Consider the following 17,915-nt stretch of genomic DNA (forward strand, 5'->3'; position numbering starts at 1 on the left):
GTACTCATATATGAGAGGCCTGTAGCCTGAATTTCTATGACCAGGAAGGCAGAAGCAAACTTGAAACAGACCCTATCATTTCTTACATATAACAAATCCAGCATTATCTACTAGGACTTAAGCAGATTCCTTTTTTTAAAAAAAATTTCCTCTTCTTCTGAATTTTAAATACAAGCCTCAGTCCTCTGTGACTCAAAACCACAATAACAAATCTTGATTTCTAAGCTAACACATGCTAAATAGCAGCCCCTTTTAGAAGTTTTTTTTCCTAACACTCATCTGAATAATAACTGACTAGATCGTCAACAGCCTTTAATAACTCACCGAAATGCTTAAATTAGAAAACGATGCTGCTCCATCTCTCAACAGGAAGCTTATTAGAGATTGTGTTGATTGGTTGCGTACAAAACCCAAGAAGCAGAAAGAAAGGCATTGCAGGTTGTTGTGTTATTCATGTGAACTAGGCTGCCCTCAGGGTGTGTGAGAGAGGCCATACTGGGACTGTTCAAAGCAGGAGAAAAGACCTGCAAGAATCATACAAAGTGAAAGAAAATTGACCCTGCATTGCAGCACTCTTTGAGCATAATAGGAACAGCTGGTCAGTGAAGCGTTGGCTCAGGATTTAACAAGGTGTCTACCTTTAGAGGCATCTGCCAATAAATCAAAATGAAGAGACCAACTAAATCTGGATTTACTTCCATTCATAGCTATGGTGGATGGCTTTTTCTCGGGTTTTGGCCTGCAGTGCTAACAGCTGGGGATTGATTAAACCTGTAATGGCACCACTGCAGAAGAAATGGAACCCAGCAAAAGAGAAGCTGATCTGGCTTCCAGTGGAAGCAACTGATTGACCAGCTCTCCTGCCTGATGCTGATGTGGAGGTTCTCTGAGACCCCCCAGACTGACTACGGAATGGGACATCTCATCATGGCCAATTTGCCATGGGACAACTCACTTCAGGACAATTTAACAACTCAACTTAATTATTTGAAGTAAATAAAAACATATTTTAATTTTTGTCATTCATGTTTCATTCTGTCCAGTGGTGAAATGCAATTTTTTTTTTACTACCGGTTATGTGGGCGTGGCTTGGTGGGCGTGGCAGGGGAAGGATACTGCAAAATCTCCATTCCCTTCCCACTCCTGGGGCCAGCCAGAGGTGGCATTTGCCAGTTCTCTGAACTACTCAAAATTTCCACTACCGGTTCAAGGTTCAAGGTTCATTTTATTTATATGCCGCCCTATTCCCGGCGGGACTCAGGGCGGCGCACAAATCCAAAGGAGGGGAAGGGAAACACAAGAACTACAACAAAAAGTACAGGGAATTTAAAACAACCAACAGCCACACGATTCGAGAGGGGAAGGGAACTCATCGACCCCAGGCCTGCCGACACAGCCAGGTTTTAATGGCTTTTCGGAAGGCCTGGAGAGAGGTGAGGGTCCGAATCGCTGCGGGGAGCTCGTTCCAAAGGGCCGGAGCCGCCACAGAGAAGGCCCTCCCCCGGGTAGTAGCCAGATGACATTGGCTAGTAGACGGAACCCGGAGAAGGCCTAATCTGTGTGATCTAATGGGTCTTTGGGAGGTAATTGGCAGCAGGCGGTCTCTCAAGTACCCAGGTCCAAGGTTCTTCAGAACCTGCCGAATTTCACCCCTGATTCTGTTAGGGATTATTGCATCCTTTCTTTAATTATTTTATTCCACCATTTCTTTGATATTAATGTAAATCTTGTCCCACAGAGTGTTGGCCAAGGCAAGTTGACTGTGGTGAGTTGGCCACAGCGAATTGTCATAGACCTGGCTGACTATAGTTTTAAACAAAAGCATCAACATCCAGTGTGGGTGATACAGAAAACACTCAAATGTTTTAAGAATAAAGAGGCTTTCTCAAAGTTCATACATCCTTCCTTGAAAAAAGAAACATCTGAAGTACCTTCTCGCTCTAATGAAACCAATACACTGTACATTCTTTTGCCCGAATCAACCTATTATAGACACAGGTAATGTGGGTTGCTTCTAAGCTATAGCTCCATAGCCCAACTGAAAGCTTTCTTTTTGTAGATTCAGCTCAATTTATTGGTGTCTTGCATTATGTGGCTAGGAAAAAGAGAAGGAGGAGGTGCTCAGTGGTTAGAACATAGAACACTGAATAACAAGGTTGAAAGGGACCTTGGAGGTCTTCCAGTCCAACTTCTTATTTCAGCAGGAGACCTTATACCACTCAGGACAAATAGTTGTCTAATCTCTTCTTGAAAATTTCCAGTGATGGAGAACCCACAGTTTTTGGAGGCAAGCCATTCCATTAATTAATGCTTCTCGCCGTCAGGAAATGTCTTCTTAGTTCTAGGTTGCATCTCTCTTTAATGATCTTCGACTCATTATTTCTTGCCCTGCCCTCAAGTGCTTTGGAGAATAGGCCTATTCTCTCTCTGTAAGAGCCCCTCAAGTACTAAAAGACAGCTATCATATCACCTCTACTCTTTTTTGCCATTACATACCATATTTTTGGATTATAAGACGCACCTGACTATAAGACGCACCATAAGAGGAAAACAAAAAAAAGGTTTTTGGCCTCTACATGCCACATTTTCAGCACTTTTGGGGGGCCTTTAAGGGGCCTTTTCCAGCCTTTTTTCTACCCATTTTTGTGGATTTTTTGGCCCGTTTTTGAGGCTTTTTTTCGGCCTGTTTTTGAGAGTTTTGGGGGGCATTTTTTGGGCCACTCTGCAGGACTCAAGATGACTCAGGTCAAAAAAGAATTTGGAATCAAAACTGGTAAACCTGAGTGCAAAGTGTAAGTGTATTTGCAATGAGGTAGGAATGGAAGGGAAATGGCATTATCTATCTCTGGATTCAGGAAGTGGTGGAGGGCCAAGTAGAAAATGCAGAATTGCCCTTAGGAAGTATTAAAAACTATTATGATAATGGCAAGATCAGATTTTAATTTTGTAATGGGAAGATCTATACAGATCTCAGGGGTGGGTTCCTATACCAGTTGGTACTGGTTCACTGAGTGCACGCACCAGCCGCACGTTGCTGGCGCATGTGCAGTTGACTAAATATTGTTCTGCTCATGTGAAGAAGCATGCCAGCAATGCCCTAAGAGATCAGGGAACCGGTTTGAGGGTGTGGCCAGCTTGGGTCGCTGCTGGTTCTGTGACCCAGGCCACAATTCCACTATCAATTTGGCTGAACCGGGCCAAACCAGGGGCAACCCACTTCTGACAGACCACACAAATATGCAATGCTTCTTATTGCCACATATGTTGTTCATTGTTGTTTTCTTTTCAGTAATTCTGACTGCTAAGGTAGCCAGACATTCAGAGATGTCCTCCAGTCACCTATGCCTTCTGGAGAACAACCCTTTTGTCTATTCTTTTTGGGTCCTCTTCTGTAAGGCTACCATATCTCCAAAAATCTGGACAGGCACTGGATGACAGAAAAGAGCCTTTTTTTCCTGTATCTCTCTGTCAACATTTGGTTTTCTGTAGTCAGATTTTGTTTTCAATTCTTTTTCTCATGAGTCATGAGGTAGCAAAGCCACCATGACTTGGTTAGTAAAAAAGCCAAACTACTGTTTATCTCTGTGTGTCTAACAAGAGCAAACTAAGCAAAGAATAAGTTAATGTATGTTGTGAAAGAAAAGTATCTGGAGAAAATCTGTACGGATTCCTAGATGCATTTTTTAAAACTAGCCCTTGCAGTTTTCTTAGCAAGATTTTGAGAAGTGGTTTGCCCTTCCTCCTTCTTGGGGACGAAAGAGGACTGACTCAAAACTGCCCAACTGGCTTTGTGCCTAAGTAGGAAAATTACTTGTAGTTTCCTGTATTTAGCTAGATGCCTATAACTATTACACCAAACTGTCAACATTATTCTTTACTGTTGTGGCTTTTCTAGTTGGAAATACATTAGGTTGTTTTTTGAAACATATACTTATTACTGTCCACCTTTTTTATATCATGCTTTCTCAAGGTACTTTAACAGGCCTCCTAATGACTGGTATCTCAGCAACAGTTCACAAACTATACCTCCCCATACATTTTGTGATACAATGTCATGTGAAGGAAATTGCTGCCAGCATTTTCCCTCCTACGCTTTCCTGGGTGACGCAAAGCCCTGGATTTTAGCAGGGTGATCAACTGTGTAATGTCAGATTAATCCATATTCATTGTCTCAGGACTTACTTTAAACTTGACCTCTTTTAACTTTTTCACAAGATGTTCTCAAGAAAATTAAGTATTTGATAACTCCCAAACATAGGAAGCCTGTGATCTCCCAAGTGCGAAGGAGAAGAGGGAAGTAGGATGCTTTCTATTCTACTTCTCATGCTGCTTCTTAAGCACGAGAAATAGAAGGTAGAGAATGCCAATGCCATGTCTCAGCTCTGTATTCAGACAATATGTCATCAATACTCCCAGCTACACCAAAGACTACCTTGGAAGATTGAGTTCCATGGGCAATCTTGTAACATTTTAACTCCCAGAAACTACACACACCAATTTCTCCAGCAAACATGGACACAAGGCACCCAAATCATCATCAATGATGACAGTCTTGTCACTAGACTATCTGACTTTGAACTCACCCAATAATTATTTCACCTTTAGCACTAATATAGTGATATTTTCATCATTTAGACCAGAGCATGGCTGGCTCAGGAATTCTGGGAGCTGAAGTCCCCAAGTCATAAAGGGACCATAGTTCCCCACCCTGATCTAGACCCATGGAAATTAATTTCTCATCAAATCCCATCATGATGTCAACAATTTCCAAGCCACCATCAACTTCAGCCTACGCCCATCTACAGAAAAAGTCAACTTACTTGATCTAATGGATAAACTACACACTGGGCACATAAACATCACATTGCAGAGGCAGGTATATTATAGCCACATTCTGATCCACTTAAAAAAGATGTTCAACTACTGAAATTTAACTAGACATGCAGGAGACTCAACTACCCACTCAAAAGATCAGCAGAGCCAGATCAATTCCCCAGGATCACTTGGTAAAACTAGACCATTACAGCCCCCAGAAAATACATACACAAGATAAGAAGAACCCTCACCTGCTTCTCCTCTAATGTAGCATGTGCCAGAAACTAACATAAACATCCCTTGGATTCTCCAGGAGACAAATAGGAGAAGGTTTGCACAAAAAGACTAAAAGTAAATAACAACAACAACAAAAATAGCAACAACGGGTCTCAAAACAAGAACAAAATATTTCAGTCCAGTGGTGGGTTTCAAAAAAATTTGGAACCTCTTCTGTAGGTGTGGCCTGCTTTCCAGGTCCACTGGTGGAACCTCTTCTAACCAGTTCAGTAGATTTGACGAACCGGTTCTACTGAATAGGTGCGAACTGGTAGGAACCCACCTCTGTTTCAGTCCCCCAAAACATTCTGTTGCAGATCTCTTTCTCTTTCTGACCATTAATGAGAGAAAGAGATTTGAGAGGCTGAGAGATAGCTGAATTCACTTATATCAAAAGGTTTCAGGCAACGTGAGAAGTTTTGGACAAACACAACACGTTTTTACATAGAATTGATAATTGATAAGGTGCTTGTAATCTGTCTCATATATACCTTGCAACTGCATGCCCAATCTATTTTCCCCTTCCTTCCACGTCTTGTCTCATTTCAATTTAATCCTACATCATGGATTAAGTCAGAAGTGATATTCAGCAGGTCCTGACCAGTTCTGGAGAACTGGTAGCGAAATTTTTTAGTAGTTTAGTAAATACCACTACTGGCTGGCCCTGCCCCCATCGATGAGAGGTGGTGCAGTGGTTAAATGCAGCACTGCAGGCTACTTCAGCTGATTGCAGTTCTGCAGTTCGGCTGTTCAAATCTCACTGGCTCAGGGTTGACTCAGCCTTCCATCCTTCCGAGGTGGGTAAAATGAGGACCCGGATTGTTGTTGGGGGCAATATGCTGACTCTGTAAAGCGCTTAAAGAGGGCTGAAAGCCCTATGAAGCGGTATATAAGTCTAACTGCTATTGCTATTCTCTGCCTCCCGAGTCCCAGCTGATCGGGAGGAAATGGGGATTTTGCAGTAACCTTCCCCTGGAGGGGAGAGGGAATGGAGATTTTATAGTATCCTTCCCCTGCCACGCCCACCAAGCCACACCCATAGAACCTGTAGTAAAAAAAATTGAATCCCACTACTGGATTAAGTGAGCTACAGCTCACAAAAGCTTATGTCTTTTAATAACATTCGTTAGCCAGAAAAGGTGCTACCGGAGTCCTTCTGATTTTTGGCCACCCCTGACAAGACAACGTTCCTCCTACGTTGTCTTCTGAAGATGAGAGAATAATTGGGTGTGATTCCGCTATCAGTTTATGCACAGACAAGACAACTTTTTATATCAACTGCAGGTAGCATGCATGCTGCAAGCTTTCTGGTTTGAGTGCTGAGTGTTGTAGAGAAAGTTGTCTCTTGATTCTTTTTCTGTTCTGACATATCGCAGCCTTGCCATCAGTAAGTTTCAGAGGTATACCTGAAAACAGGCGAAGTCTGTCAACTCACCCAACTGGCAGGCAATTCCACATTTCACAGCAGGAGGAGAAATTAAATGTATTGCTTTGTTGATCCTTGACAGAGTTACACTCAGAAAAAAAAATCAAGCATATTTTTAAGCGTCATGGCATAAAGCCGTATGTCAGTCAAAGCAATTGAAATAAAGATTGGAAAACATAAGCCCAATAAAATAAATTCTACAAAGGCTCCCCAGGATGTCTGGTAACGGAACATAATCATTAGTAGTTTGATCATTTGAAAAGAAAACAGGCAGGTAAGCAAAGCTCTCCTAATTCCAGCATCTGTATGATTATTTTTGTTTGTGAAATATTGAAAAAATATTGAAAGAGCCACAGCCCTTCTAGGCGATGTCATTGCTGTTCCTGTTTTATTCTTTTCTGTCCAAAGAGAAAAAATGATGGATCCATTATGAGTCATAAAGAAAGAAAGCAATAGATGTGTCTGATGATGGATAACAAATAGCTACCTCATGTACAAACCATCAAATAAACCAATTTATTGAATTGCCTATTGGAATCAACCAAGAAGCTATGGAACATTTACCTTCTGCTTACTGAGGCTGTTTGAAGAGTTTCTCGTTGGTGTTTTTTAAATGTTTAAAACTGTGTCTCTTTATAGTGGAGATTCTTTAAACGTTGAAACTGGGGATGGGAATCTTTTTCAAGGTAAATATTTAGATTCAAATTGGATTTAAGATGAGTTGGGATCAAAAGAAATGGGATCAAAAGAAACGTGTCAGAGAAGAATATAAACTAAAATGAACCAAACCCTTTCTAGTTTCATAGCTCTGGAAGCTGGGTTTGTCTGGAATGGTATGGGGTCTCATCTTGAGCAGGGGGTTGACTTCCAAGGTCCCTTCCAGCTCTATTCCGATTGAAGAGAAGACTCATAATTCCAATTGTCATTTAGCACTTTTTCTGGATCTCTACTCTCTCCATTCTATACTGTGTTTCCCCCAAAATAAGACAGGGTCTTATTTTCTTTTGACCCCCGAAATAAGCACTTGGCTTTATTTTCAGGGCGGTCTTATTATTTTTGAGGTGCAGGAGATGGCAAGCGTGGTCATCTCATAGCTGCTGTTGTGTTGCAATATTTTTGGGAAGGGCTTATTTTAGCCCATGCGTTCAAAATCCCAATTGGACTTATTATCTGGGGAGGTCTTATTTTCAGGAAAACAGGGTAGCAACAGGCTGAAAAACAACATAACAATATATTATTCTAATAATCACACTATCACCTAAATGGAATTATTATAAGGGGATCTAGTATTTTTCATTAGCCTTTTTGTGTTAATGTTCTAGTCCTACCCTCTTCATAGTTTATATATCATCATTCAATGATGACTGAATTTCTCCATTATTTCTCTAGTTGCTGATGGGAGTTAAAAGTACTGTTGATGTGGAGATTTCATAAGAACACCTCAAAGCAAAGGATAAACCTCTTGCTTCCTATCAACATCATCTGAGAGTGACCACAGAAGAAAGAAGTGAACCAGGACAACAGGAACCCCTCTCTACTCCAATTCCTGAAGCTGCTCTAGAAGGATACCATGGTTGATGGTGTCAAAAGCTGCCAAGAAATCAAATAGAGCTCGGTTGGACACACTACTCCCATCCTGCTTTAGTGATCAACAGAAAGCCCAATCAGTGCTATTTCCATTCTATATCCAGGTCTGAATCCTGTCTGGAAGGGGTCCAGAGAATTCATTTCATCCAGGAACCTCTGGAGCTGCTGTGCAACCATCTTCTCTTCAACCTTCCCCAGAAATGGAAGATTGGAAACAGGACAAAAATTATCCAATAGGATAAAGTCTAGTGATGGCTTCTTAAGAAAAGGGTGTACCACAGCCTCCTTAAAAGGCTGGGGCACCGCCCCCTCTCACAGGGAAGCATTAAGCGCCACCAAAACCCACGTCTATGTCACCTTCTTGGAAGCTTTTTCAAGCCTGGTGGGATATGGACCTAAAACACAGATGCCTGTACCCAAACCTCCTGAGGTCCTGTCTACTTCCTCCGGAGTGACAGAGTCAAACTGTTCTCAGATAAATAAGGTAGCTTTTCCTGTTTTCCTTTCTGTTGCTGAATGTGTTTAATGCCTAACTTTTAAGCTGGATTTTGTTTACTTTTTTGTATTCTGTAAAGTAGCAAAAAATGCATTCGAATAACGTTGGTTGCCCAAACAACTTTATGAAGGTATTTGCAAGTGACACCATTCCTGCTGGCTTCTGTCCCACCCCTGCCCTGCCTCTTTGCTATTTTTTTTTAGTAAGCTGTCCAGAATATATCATTAGCAGTCAAAGTAGAAAAGCTATCAATGCATACATTCTTCAAGGCCATTAAGTGGATAAGCATAAAATATATAGTCAGGAGATCAATGTCCTTTAGTATGTGTCTGGGCAAAAATCATGACCTCATTCCCTTGACAGTACTGTAATTTTCCCTTCTTGATTAAAAAGGTGGTGATAGAAGCAGTTAGAATTGACATGAGCTGGTGTTTCTTTCCATTAGTGAGGCTTCTTCCCCTGCCTGAAGATACTATCTGCAAATCAATGCATAAGACGTACATCAAAACAAATAATAGGCTGTGTCTCTAAGATTAGGTAGTTACGTATTGGGCTTATAAGCCACTCCTGCCATTGTCAACTGTGTGTAGCTTACATCGCCAACATCTGAGAATCAAAATAAAACAATAAATCATTATTACACATTACAAGATACAACTTCCACTTACTGTATATACAGAGGAATATAAAACTTTATTATGCAAACACTCCACTGTAACAAAGGATCAGTCCCATTGATAGTAACACCCAAGTCTGCTGAAGATGCCTTTTCTGAATCCTAGCAGGATTGGGTCCCCTGGATCTATGGGAGCATGTTAGTCCATAAAGGTAGGACAGCAATATAGAAAGGAGAACTACTGGAAAACAGTGTCCTCCATGTCTAACTCCCAGAGGCAGTCCAAAAAGATATAATTATTGATGATATAAAGAGACATCCAATCAAATATGAATTCTTTTATTTATTTACTGAATGTGTATCCTGCTTTCATAACTTTATAAGTAACTCAATGCAGCAAGCATATATAATATTCCTTCCTACACCTATTTTCCCCATAATAGCAGCCCTATGAGGTGAATTGGGCTGAGAGAGAGTGAATGGCCCAAAGCAGTGGTGGGTTTCAAAAATTGTTCGAACCTACTCTGTGGGTGTGGCCTCCTTTGTGAGAGTGGCTTGCCGCCCATGTGACTGTATGGGAGTGGCTTGCCACCCATGAAGATATGAAGATGCCAACGACACTTGTCAGAACCACCTTAAATTACCTCACACACAGCACTGGCATGCATAAGAATATGATGTAAACTTGTTTTTTAAAAGGCATCTTTGGTTTGCGTTAAAACAACTTCAACACACGCAATGTTCTGATTGCACCACAAATGCAGTAGTCATGCTTAGCTTTCACAGAGGCACTGAGTTTTATAGATATGAGCATGACAGTGTAGAATAATCATATGCAAGGACCAATGGTGGGTTTCAAAAATGTTTGGAACCTCTTCTGTAGGTGTGGCCTGCTTTCTGGGTCCACTGGTGGAACCTCTTCTAACCGGTTCAGTAGATTTGACGAACCGGTTCTACCGAATAGGTGTGAACTGGTAGGAACCCACCTCTGGCCCAAAGTCACCCAGTTGGTTTTCATGTCTAAGGCAGTTTTAGAATTCACAGTCTTCTGATTTCTAAACCAGAATCTTACACCAATACATCTCTCACATACCCATTAGTAGGACTCACTAGAGTTCAGCCATAAGTACAGTTGTTAGAGTTGGGAAAATACTGTAAGTAATTCCCACTTTAGTTTGCACTCAGCATACTCCCAGTCAATCCCTATATCCAAATCGGAATAAGCACACATGCCGCTCTCTTCAGCTAGCCAAAAATATAGCTTGGTGTTTATTTATTAAGCAACAGCAAACATCTGAAACAAATGGTAAAATGGGACCACGAGTGGCAAAAGCAAGGAGAAAGACAAGAACAGTAGGCACTATTTGATGTTATCTGTATAGTTATCTATGTAGATATAGATCAGAGAGACAGAACTTTCCAGAATCTCTGGAAACAATCCAATAGGTAATTAGTCTGGATCGGGTCCAAGGGAGATTGTTCCTGTCTTAAAGCTTTTCTATACATAATATTAGCAGAATAGAGATAGCAAATGCGCCACCAGGTAATCCCTCCTCTGTTCTGCCCCCTGAAAGAAACAGTGGGGTGAATGGAGATGATACATCCCACAGCTGGGATCTTGGCGGTGTCTCCAATGTCACATCGCTGAAGGTTGAGCTAAGCTATTTCCTCCGTGGCTCTTTGCATCCTACTCTTTGTGTTCATTTTGTGTTATTTCATAAATAAAATAATTCACTTTGGCTGAACAGGAGGCATTTTGATTTTGTCAAAATGCAATACAGTCAGTCTCACTATTTCTAGCTTGGATAAATGAAGTTCCCTCGCCTTTGAGGAATTAGATACATAATGGAGAGAGACGCAGCCATTCACCTCTGGATCTTATTCCCTCCTTGTGCCTTGTGGTGTGGAAATCTCCTTCCAATTTTGTCAAAATGCAATAGGCCCTATTTGTTTAAAATTAGATCAACATGTGGCAGGAATATTTCTTTCTTTGATGTATCATTGATAGGATTAAAACTCTATGTTTCACAGCCACTCTTTATTGGCTAAAAGACTACCATATAATGTTATTAAATACCAGCATTAATTATTTTCTGGATATTTCTTGCCTTTGCCCCAGGATCTAAAAGTGGCTAATTTAGAAATCTCATTCAATTTTCATCCCAGAACTTTACAGGTTGAGCACAAAAAAAAAGAGGGGGGGGAGAGAGGGAGAGAGAGAGGGAGAGAGAGAGGGAGAGAGAGAGAGAGAGAGAGAGAGAGAGAGAGAGAGAGAGAGAGATATTGTCCCAAAGAAATCCATCATGAGTTTTACATGGCTGAAAGAGAATATCCCACTGTTCCTAGCAGTTGTTTCTCATCCATGATCACCTGATTTTACACTACCAGTTGAGAAACATTAATAACATGACTGAATAAATGCTATTTTTAAGGGGGAGAGAGAAACACACTGCCCTTTGCCAGAATTACATCTCAGCTTGTTGCATTATTTTACAGAGGGAAACTCAAGCTCTCTTCATTTTTCACTTTGGGGACTCAGAGTGAGCAATGTCAGTGGTGGGTTCCTACCAGTTCGGACCAGATTGGCCAAACTGGTAGTGGTTTGGTGGCCTGGATCACTGGAACTGGCAGTGACCCAGGCCTACCACACCCCGAACTGGTTTTCTGGGCAGCACTGTAGGCACCGCCATCTTGTTTTTGGCTCTGCCGATGAGCAGAGCAATTTTATCGAACTGCACATGCATTCACAGTGTGCATGTGGGTGCTGCGTGCATAAAATATGCACACAGGTGATGCACCCACGAGCGAACCAGCAGTAGTGACTGCTGGAACCCACCCCTGAGCAATGTATATGGGAAGCATGCAACTCATTGTGCATGGCAGCAGTAAATCAAAACTTTAAGGGAACTTCATAAACTTATAATAAAGGGCTTGTCCAATGGACACGTTCATATAGGGCAGTAATGGCGAACCTTGTTGGGTGCCAAAAATGCGAGGGCATGCGCGCAATAGCGTATGCACGTGCCAGTACCCATTAGGCAAAGCGTGCCCCCGAACAAGTTTCTGAACTTCTGGTAGGACCATTGGGGCTGTTTTTCGCCCTCCCCAAGCTCCAGAGGCTTTCCTGAAGCCTGGGGAAGGCAAAAACGGCCTCCCTTGGCCCTCCGGAAGGCCGAACATCAGTTGGCCAGCATGCGCATGCTCGCTGGAGCTGATGGATTGCGTGCCGGCAGATATGGCTCCATGTGCCACCTGTGGCACGCATGCCATAGGTGCACCATCACGGATATAGGGGCTTGCTTGAGTGTTTTTTTTTCCCATTGTGTTTTTGTTTTCACTTCTAACTTATGACCCTAAGATTTCCTGATAGTCTCCTATCCAATATGCTATTCATGAGCTTGGCTTCTTTCAGCCAAAGCTGCAGGGATGCTGTAACAGTATTGGAAATGCAGATATAGTAAAACAAGAGAAATTGTATTTGTGGAAGGGTGTTTGGTCTAGTGGTTAAGGCACCAGAATTTTAGTGTCACTTCAGCATGAAGCCAACTGGGTAAGACAGTCACTCTCTCTCAGCCCAACCCACCTTACTGGGTTGTTGTGGGGAAAATAGGCAGAGGAAAATGTCTTGGATATTGTATTCCACCTTTATCATGTAAACATACAAACAAACAAATATCCAACCCCAAGCCCCTTCCAACTCTGTAGTTCCAGGGATATTAGCTTGGGATTTCTCTTAATGATCTCCATGTTAAACAGGAGAGACTCTAAGAGCACCCAATTGATATACAAATGACATTGACAACTATCCAGATAACACAAGACTTCACTGCATCATTTATTTTCAGACAGAGAAGCTTCTAAGTTGTTCCCTCCCACCCAACCTCACTACATTTAACTTTGAATATCGAATGAGCCATTTGATTCGCTTGATAAAAATCAAGGACAATTAAACTAAATTGAGTTTTAATTTCAGACCCAGAACGTATTTTTGTGGCTGAGCATTTTCTCCTGTGCCATCTGATGTAGCTGATGAGCTGCTCAAGCTAAAAATGGGGATGTTAAGAGGAGATAAGTGTGGGCCTATTGATTTGTGAGATGGGAAGGGGGGGGGGAAATATGCCAGCTTCTAAATAATGAGAAGGATCTTTGTTTAGAATGATAATGTTCCCTTTGAAACAAGCTCCACCTCTTGCGACTTCATGGACAGGTCCATATCATTTTCCTGGCACCAGTTCAGAAGTGGTTCGTCATTGCAGTCTTATAATTTCCCAATCTAGCCAACAGCCGGTGCAGAAGGTCAAAAAACACTTGCTTTCAGCCAATTAAATTCTGATCAAAGTGCTAAGTGGTCCAGCTGTCGCTGGGTTTTACAAGAACTCCATTTCCTCAGCAGCAGCTTTCAAAAACTACTCAGTGTGAATCCATATCCATCCCTTCAAATCCGATTGGTAAAAACATTGCTGAAAGCACACACAGCACACTTGCAGACAGGCCAAGGAAGGCCTGGCTATACCCAGGTCTGCTTCATGAGACAACCTGATACGCTATTTATCTACCATTCACTGTGCAGTAGCTGCAGGGATATCTGCAAAAGGTGGGTAAAATAGTGGTCACAGTGGCATGATTAAAGTAACTTCCAGTGATCAACACAACAAATATAAACAAATTTAATAACTCTTCAGCCTCTCTAAAGTGATGAATATTTCTCTTCATCCCATAGCCCATCTTTTATCTATAAACAAATCCATAAAATATCATCTTTTCTGTCCTGATGTCAGCAGAAAATCCATAAGGAATTGCCAGAAGTAACAATATATCCTGTTTTAACTTTGGCCAAATACACCATCTTCATATTCTTCTTTTTACTTCCAACAGTCTTACTCTTTAGTTCATTCAAATATCACCGTAAGATTTGATTTCTCTTCATTTCTTTGCCCCATCACACAGAATACTTCAAGGCTTTCACAAGCCTTTTTTATAAATCCAGTAGAAAAAAGTTACCCAGCTCACGCTCTTGGTTAATTTGTATGTCCCTTTTAATTTTAAAACCTTGGCTAATTTTGTTTGTATATTTGATGAAATCCTTTTCTAAGTTATCCTCTTGGCTTGTCAGTTGCAAATCCATTTTCAATACCACCTCTAATCAGATAAAAATGTATTCTATATTTGTTATTCCTTCATTAACATATTTAGATATAGTCTGTCCATAGAGGCAGACATTATTACAGTGCTGATATTATAGTTACTCATTTCTGGTTCCAAGATTTTCTTTAATATTTCCAAGTTTCATGTCATTTTGTAAGACTCATTATTATCAAGTACACGCTAGGTTTTTTCTCTCTTCTGCTTAAAATCTTTAGTCTCCTCTAGGTCCAGTTTCTAAAAGCATTACTTACCTTTGTTGTGTCTTAGAAGAGTCACAATATTCACATGTATACTGTTTCTCTTTAATTTCTCTGTAAAAATAGGACAAGTTGAGTACATTGACATATAGTAGAAATACACTAAGGGGAGGAGGAGTGGGATAGAAGAAAGATGGGTAGATAGGGCGGGAGAGAGGATGGGAGGGAGGGTGAGAAGGGAGGGAGGGAGTGGACTGGGAGAGAGGAGTGGTAGAGGGGGAGGGGAAATAGGGTAGAGGGGAATGATGGAGGGAAGATAGAAAGTTGGAGGGGGGCGGAAGAAAGAGGTGTATGGAGAGTGGAAGAGGTATATTGGGTTTCTATTTTGAGGGGTATTGTTGACAAGAGGAATTGCTGTGATTATTGTTTAATGTTGTATGGCCCCGGCTATGCACAGTATATATGTGAGTGTATGAAAATGAAAAATGGAAAATAAAAACATTTTAACGAGAAAAAGAAGAGTCACAATAGCCGAAGTAGGTCTGTTTCCCATCAGAAGCTATTTATTTTTGATAGTTAATTCCAAAATCTTATAGTGAAAGTCAATATCCCAGATTTATCTGGACCTTAATCTTTTTATAATTTTCTTTATAAAAAAAACATATTTAGTTTTTAGCTGCTTATTTCATTTTTTAAAGTTCTTAAGCTTATAATTAATTTTGTTCAGAGTTGAAGATAAACTCATCCAATGAAGATTTTTTTTCACACTTTATTCCAAAAGCCCCTAAGAGCTTTAAGATTGTTAACAGGCAGTTTCCAAAGTAATTAGAAAGTAAACATGATCCTTGAAAAGGTTTTGTCACGGCTACAACTCAGATGGCTGACCCAATCATCTCTCAGTGCTCAAGCCCACGGAATAACTACTGAAGCAAAGCAGCTGCACAGAGCATACATGGGTGATCTCTTGTCCTCTCTTTATCCAGAAAGGTTCCAAAGAACTTGTCTACGCATCAGTTCCTTGGTCTTTGCCATGGTCGCCAATTCCACTTCTGCAGAGCTGTCTTCCGTTCAGAGGTGGCTTCCTAGCTATTCAGTCCGGTTTGGCAGAATAGGTAATAACTCTGGCGGACAGGTGACCGTACCGGCTCTATCCTCTGTGGCGCCATCTTGATTTTCTGTTCTGCACATGTGCAGAACAATCTTCATTGAAAAAATGCAATTTTTATTCCTTTTTTAATGTTGTGTGTATACGCAGATCATTTTAAGTGCAAATGCGCACACATGTGGAACTTGTATCTTGCATGTATGTGAGCGAAGCTAGCGTGCGAGTGCACAAAATTTTTCTGGTGCCAAACCAGTAGTAATGACAGCCAGAACCCACCCCTGCTTCGGGTTCACTATGCCCCCCACACACCAGAAGTACAAAGTTCTATCTAGATATCTAGAAATGTCTAGATATTTCCTGGGTTGTCTGGTCAACTTACACTTTCTGGCCAGAGACAGAGCTATCACAAAAGCATGCACCTGCTGTAACTTAAAGTAGCCCCAGCTTGTACTCATTCCCATCTCCTGGCACTACATCTGCAAGAGAAAGTTATTCAAGGGTTAAGCCATTTATCCGATTACATAGAGCCAAGAAAAGATTTAAAAGAACAAAAAGCAATACATAATCTCTGGCAGTCTCTTTCAAACCAGATTGTTCGCTTATTTATTTGAATCTTGTAGACTTTATATTAATTGGAAATCTTTTTCTTTCCGGCTTTTCAGGCACCTGTACCAACTTTATCCACTTGTATTCCTTGTCCAGGAGACATTAAGCAAGCATATTTTTTCTGGAAAGCTAAAAGGACAAACGCATTCTCCCTTCAAAAGCCTCTACGACAGCATCTGTCTGTGTTAACTTGCATCTGATTTCTTTTCAGAAGGCTTTCCTATTAGCTTTCAGGCAAAGCTTGGGACTGCTCCATTTAGATGGGTTTTTTTAAAAAAAAATCTTGTGATTATGTTAAGATTCTCTATCTCTCACCTCTCAAAACGTCATTAAGCACAATGTCTTTTCAGACTGAACAGCTTAGAGGGCTGTTTGGGAAAGGTGCCTCAATGAGTTAGTTTAAAGCAGACCTCCCCACCACCACCACCACCACCACTCCAAAAATACCTCCTGGTCTTTCAGAAACAAAATCATGGCAAAAATAGATTTGAATAATTGTGTATCCTTGCACTAGCATTATCAGACACGAATCAGTCAAAGGGCCGCTAGAGAATATGGACCTAAAATCAACTGTTTTCCCAGAGATTCTGAATACATTGACATAAAACAATCTGGAAGCACTAAAAAGGCATCTGAACATATTGAGCCCTGGTGAATCATTTAATTAGAATAGAAACTGCACAAAGCCAGGAGGGGGAAAGGGGGGGGGATTTGCATCCATCAGAAACATCCGCTATCACAGAGAGCCATAGTGTCAGATATTATGCAGCTTAAGGAAAAGGAATTAATAAAGCCATTTTTTTTCTTATGAAACACATAAAAAAATTACATCCCCACATCATTTCTGACCAACATATCCATTTTTTCTTTATTTTATAGCACAATAGTTAGATGATTAGCAGATTTGATGAGCCGGAAAGAACAACAACAAGGATTAAGGGTAGAAGCTTTTCAACATATCTAGCCAGGATTAGTATTATCAAAACCAGGGCATTTTTTTTCCTTTTACTCTGCGGGAAGATGCAATTTTTTTCTTTCTTTCTTTTTTTTATTATGGTTTACTTTTAAAAGTTTATTTTTTTCATCTTTAAGGGAGAAATCTTGCATGTTGTAGAATGCAAGTGCTGGGACTTGTGGGCTTGATTTTAAAAAAATCCTGCCAAACTGCCAAAGACAATCTGTGCTAACCGCAAAGTAGATACACCAGAGAAACGACATCCCTTGAATTTGGTTGACAACACTCCAGGGGTGGGTTATGTCTGAAAGTTATGCCAAGACTCTCTCCGTGGTGCAAGGACTGACGAGATATCAGATACTTCCTGGAGAAAGTGCAAGAATTCTGAATTTCCAAATGATTAATTTTGACCTAATTAGTAGCACTCACATGCATTAGAGAAATTGTAAAAGAAGAACAACAGAATCCCTTATGCCACCAGGCTCGAAATTTTGGGCTTGGATAACCTGGAACTACCGCCGCCTATGATCTGACCTAAGCATAGTACACAAAATTGTCTGCTATAAACGTCTTGCCTGTCAATGACTTGTTCAGCTCCGACCTCAATAATACACAGGCAAACAAGTATAATCTTTATTATCATTGTACTTAAATACAACGAAATAGATATAAACTCAAGATAAACCGCTCC

The sequence above is a fragment of the Thamnophis elegans genome, chromosome 4, assembly GCF_009769535.1.
Source record: "Thamnophis elegans isolate rThaEle1 chromosome 4, rThaEle1.pri, whole genome shotgun sequence".
NCBI classification, from domain to species: domain Eukaryota; kingdom Metazoa; phylum Chordata; class Lepidosauria; order Squamata; family Colubridae; genus Thamnophis; species Thamnophis elegans.